Source organism: Heterocephalus glaber, unplaced genomic scaffold, assembly GCF_053883595.1.
Source record: "Heterocephalus glaber isolate CG9 unplaced genomic scaffold, H.glaber_assembly_v1.0 deba00001454, whole genome shotgun sequence".
Classification (NCBI taxonomy): Eukaryota; Metazoa; Chordata; class Mammalia; order Rodentia; family Bathyergidae; genus Heterocephalus; species Heterocephalus glaber.
This window is the reverse complement of record NW_028258303.1, coordinates 466,618-472,114: the sequence shown is the minus strand read 5'-3', so window position 1 is coordinate 472,114 and position 5,497 is coordinate 466,618. Positions and strand designations below refer to the sequence as shown.

The window sequence follows — 5,497 nt, the reverse complement described above, 5'->3', positions numbered from 1 at the left end:
AAATCACAACTAACATTAAAAAGAAAACCCAGAAACTGCAGCTCTGAAGTGGCTCCAGGAGAATACCTGCCTTGGTGGGTTATGTGCCACCAGGGCCTTGGCCTTCCAGCCAGGAAGACCCTTCACACCCACTGTGACACTGGCTGGTTCCTGGACTAATGGAGTTTGGGATGAAGTTTTGCCTAACCCTTATGTAACTGAAGAAAAAGGGAATGGTAGAGTTAATATTTTATGAAGCTAAAATCAATTAACTCTTTTTTCCTGATGTCTGTCCTAAATTTGTGTTGTTAGGACATTCTTTTTGTGGTCATGGTAGATGGTTACTTTCACTTTTTTTCCTGCTAATTGCTTTTTTTGGGGGGGAGGGGGGTACCGGGGATTGAAAATTGCTTTTAAGTATGTCTTACTTGGCACAATTAAATGGTTGGAAGTCCTCCCTTCCTCTATGATTATCCTACTAACCCATGAAATATAATTACTTAGGACACATTGATCTAACATGCCTGGCAAAGGAGTACCATGGGAAGTTACACCCAGTATAATAAGATTTGCTCAAAACAGATCATTGTGGCTAAAATATACTTCAAATGAATATCAAAAATAACAGTAGAGGGCCAGGGATTTAGCTCAGTGGTTCCAGTGCCTGCCTTGCAAGCACAAAGTCCTGAGTTCCATCCCTGGTACCAATAAAAAAAAAACAGTAGAACAGCTAAGCAGGTGGACAAATAATTCCTAACTGCAAATGATGTATAAACATGCCACTCCTCAAAAAATTAGGAAGAATTAATGGGGAAAAAAATCTACTTGTCTTTAAAGACACTGCTTGCTTTATAAAACTTATCACTTTAATAATTTTAACAACCATCCATTAAAAAACCAAAATAGAGACCACGTTACGGGCACCCCAAGGTCTCCATCTTGCAGCAGTCTGTTGAGAGACTTCTCAGCTGCCATAGTTATGTGAGCTGATTCTCCTAATAAATCATCTAGTATATCTATATATGTAAAAAAAATAGAAGTTTACTTTTAATGACTTTAGTAAAGTCAGAGCAAAGTATTAGTGTAAAGTCTAAAATTTTTCATTCCTGTGGCTCAAAACATTGTATGTTACCAACTGGTAATGATGTCAGTAATAGCCTAAGCATCTATAGTTTCCCTTCTAAAATATTTTAAGTTTCAAATTTCTCTTATTAAAGTTTTTGTACATTTACTTGCACTTCTTGCTTTCTGGACAAATTTCTGAAAGCATAGACTGTTTGATACCAAGATATGAGGATAAAGGATTACAACAGTGACCTAGAAACCATGATAGAACAGTGGTATTGGTTCTCATCTCTCAGTTCAGCCTTTCTTTCTTTCTCTTTCTTTTTCTTTCTTTCTTTCTTGTTTCTTCTTTCTTTCTTTCTTTCTTTCTTTTTCTTTCTGCAGTCCTGGGGATTAAACCCAGGACCTTCATGCTTAGATATATTCCCACCACCATCCCCTTGTTTTTTGTTTTTGTTTTGTTTTGTTTCAGCCAGGGTTTTGCTAAACTGCTAAACTATAGGCTAGGCTACAATTTGGGATTTTCCCCCACCTCCCAGAGTGCTGGGATTACAGGCACACACCACTATGCCCAGGGATGGTGTTTCTATTTAGTGCTTTTCAGAACAGTTCTATAGTCAGGCAAGTTTAGGAGAGACTGCGTAAAGCACTTCCCCTTTGAAAATTCACAACACATCTTGACCTGTTAAAGGTCCTAAGAAGTCTTACACTTAAAAATCCTTTTCACTTGGTCTAACTCAATATTACCACATTTTCTTTGGCACTTAATATCCATGAATAAAACATACTTTGAGAAAAATGATCTATCACAACCTGATCTACTGGTAGAAAAATGAGTACAGAGAAAGATGTTCAAGATCACCCAAGTAGTGAGTAGTGGCAGAGCCAACACCAGAATCCAAGACTCTAGGTCTCAACACAAGGCACTCTATACTATGATATGATGGCTTTTTTTTTGCTCCATAAGAACTTTGAAAATTAGGGAAGGGAGCCTGTTATGAAAGTGAAATAGCATAAATTAAAGTGTAAGGTTTTTAAATGTTGTGTTAACATCAACTGGAAAGCCAGAAGTAGTGCATGCCTGTAATCTCAACTACTCAAGAGACTGAGGCAGGAGGATTGGAAGTTTCAAGTCAGCATGGGCAATTTAGAGAGAATTTGTCCAAAATTTTTAAAAAGGAAAAAAATCTTAGGATGTCACTAAGCATGCCTCAGTTTTAATCCCTACTACTGTAAAACAAAACAAAAAATTTGAAAGTAAGATAAGTGTGAACATACATAAGAAGGTAGGGGTGGGATCAATAGATGGTATGGAAAAGTTGCTTTCTGAATGGGCTATTGTTACTCAGATTATGTGTTTATATGAAAACCTGAAATAAAAATTTTTCAATTTCAATCACAAAATCCCTCTGAGGATCAAATTGCAACAGATTGGATTAGTGTGATTTGGATAGTCTGTGTTGGAAATTAATTTGGGCATGTATCTAACTGATACTCAGAAGGCAAAATAACACACTATCCAATGCAAATTCTCTACAGAATCTGTTAATGTTTATTTACTAATCTCTAACATTGCAGAGTAGATTATTTTTCATTTAGAAGTTGCTTAAGGAAAATTTAATAAACTTTAATTTAAATAAAATATTCCTTTAGATTTTTTGAAATAATTTGTATGGAGCAGTTGTACCCCACATTGGAATGTTGCAAGTCACACACTTCCAACCAGTTTTTGTTTGTTTCCAGTGATGGGGATTGGACTGAAAGCCTCCTACATGCTAGGCAAGTGCTGTACCACTGAACTACATACCCAGATGCTGATTAGTTTGGAATATTGTGAAATGGCCAATTATAGTTTGCATGAATGATCATCATTGGTCCTTTAAAAAACTTAGTGAGGCAGTTTTTATCAATGGGTTAAGAAAACAAATACTTCAAATAGTTTTTTTATTGCATAGAAACTACTTCTAAAATATAATTATTAAAAAATTCTTTCAGGGCCGGGGATTTAGCTCAGTGGTTTTGCCACCTGCTGCACAAGCGCAAGGACCCGAGTTCGATCCTGGTACCAAAAATAAATAAATTAATTAATTTTTTAAAAAGTTTTCAAAAAGTTTAATTATTGACAGAAGTGTTTGGTGACACCAGCTATGTGTTCAGTATTACATTAATATAAAAATAATATGCAGCTTGTTCAAAAATTTGCAATTTAGGCGCGAGCGCGAGAGCGGAGACCCTTGCCGTCCGGAGCCGGGGTCAGGCGAGTGCAGAGGAGTCCCCTAGCCGTCCGGGACTGGCGGTCGCAGCAGCCCCGCGGAGCCTGCACCGCCCGCCCGAGCCCGGCGGCTCGCGATCCGGGGCCCGGCAGCTATGCCCTCGCCGGGCCGCGCCAGGGCGCCGGGATCTCGCCGTCTTCGCCTGCTCTCGTAGCCCCTAGCTCCTCGCCCTCTCCCGGTGGGGACAGGACGGGCCCCGAGGTCCCGGCGTGCAGCTCGGGCGGAGGCGCGCGCCGGCGAGCCGGAGGGGAGTGGGCACCTGGCGCCGCTTCCCTCCTCCCGCCAGAGCGGAGCTGTCTGCACGTGTCCAGGTGCTGGGCTCCCGAACTGACCCCGACCCCCCAGGCTCGCGCGCTGCCGCCCGGTCATGCTGCCCAAAGTGGAGACAGAAGCCCTGGGACCGGCTCGATCGCATGGGGGACAGGGGCCGATGCCGGAAAACATGCCAGTGTCTCAGTTTAAAATGGTGAATTACTCCTACGATGAAGACCTTGAAGAGCTCTGTCCCGTGTGTGGTGATAAAGTGTCTGGGTACCATTATGGGCTGCTCACCTGTGAAAGCTGCAAGGGATTTTTTAAGCGAACAGTCCAAAATAATAAAAGGTACACATGTATAGAAAACCAGAATTGCCAAATTGACAAAACACAGAGAAAACGTTGTCCTTACTGTCGATTTCAAAAATGTCTGAGTGTTGGAATGAAACTAGAAGCGGTAAGAGCTGACCGAATGCGTGGAGGAAGGAATAAGTTTGGACCAATGTATAAGAGAGACGGGCCCCTGAAGCAACAGAAAAAAGCCCTCATCCGAGCCAATGGACTTAAGCTAGAAGCCATGTCTCAGGCCATCCAAGCAATGCCCTCCGACCTGACCATCTCCTCTGCAATTCAGAACATCCACTCTGCCTCCAAAGGTCTACCTCCGAACCATGCTGCCTTGCCTCCTACAGACTATGACAGAAGTCCTTTTGTCACATCCCCCATTAGCATGACAATGCCACCTCATGGCAGCCTGCAAGGTTACCAAACATATGGCCATTTTCCTACCAGGGCCATCAAGTCTGAGTACCCAGACCCCTACACCAGCTCTCCTGAGTCCATCACGGGCTACTCCTATATGGATGGTTACCAGACCAGCTCTCCAGCGAGGATCCCACATCTGATACTGGAACTTTTAAAGTGTGAGCCAGACGAGCCTCAAGTGCAAGCCAAAATCATGGCCTATTTGCAGCAAGAGCAGGCTAACTGCAGCAAGCATGAAAAGCTGAGCATATTTGGGCTGATGTGCAAAATGGTGGACCAAACCCTCTTCTCCATTGTTGAGTGGGCCAGGAGTAGCATCTTCTTCCTAGAACTTAAGGTTGATGACCAAATGAACCTGCTTCAGAACTGCTGGAGTGAGCTCTTAATCCTCGACCACATCTACTGGCAAGTGGTCCATGGAAAGGAAGGCTCAATCCTCCTGGTTACTGGGCAACAAATGGACTATTCTATAATAGCATCACAAGCTGGTGCCACCCTCAACAACCTCATGAGTCACGCATAAGAGCTGGTGGGAAAACCTTGGAACCTACAGTTGGATCAGCGAGAGTTTGTGTGTCTAAATTTCTTGGTGCTCTTTAGTTTAGATGTCAAAAACCTCGAGAACTTCCAGCTGGCCGAAGGTATCCAGGAACAAGTCAACACGGCCCTGCTAGACTATACACTTTGCAACTACCCACAGCAAGGAGACAAGTTTGGGCAGCTACTACTTCAACTACCGGGAATCTGGGCAATTAGCATGCAGGCTGAAGAATACCTCTACTACAAGCACCTGAATGGGGATGTCCCCTGTAATAACCTTCTCATCGAAATGTTGCATGCAAAAAGAGCGTAAGTTACAACCCTAGGAGCGCTGCTTTCAGAACAAAAAGAGTTGAGGTGGGGAGGGGAAAAAAAAATACTCTGAATTGCTCCAAGCAACACTAAATAAAAACTTGGTTTAAAGATATTGAATTTTAAAAAGCATAATAATCAAATACTTAATAGAAAATAAATGATGTATCAGGGTATTTGTATTGCAAACTGTGAATCAAAGGCTTCACATCCCCAGAGGGTTCATATGAAAGACATTGTAATGGAGTGGCTTGAACTCACAGACGGATTCCAACACTGTGTCAGAATAAAAATGGACAGAACAATTC

General features: G+C 42.3%; 1 pseudogene; it reads left to right on the top strand.

Moving 5' to 3' along the window:
• The first annotated feature begins 3,644 nt into the window (after positions 1–3,644).
• Positions 3,645–5,228, top strand: LOC101713097 (nuclear receptor subfamily 5 group A member 2 pseudogene; annotated as a pseudogene).
• The last annotated feature ends 269 nt before the right edge of the window (positions 5,229–5,497 follow it).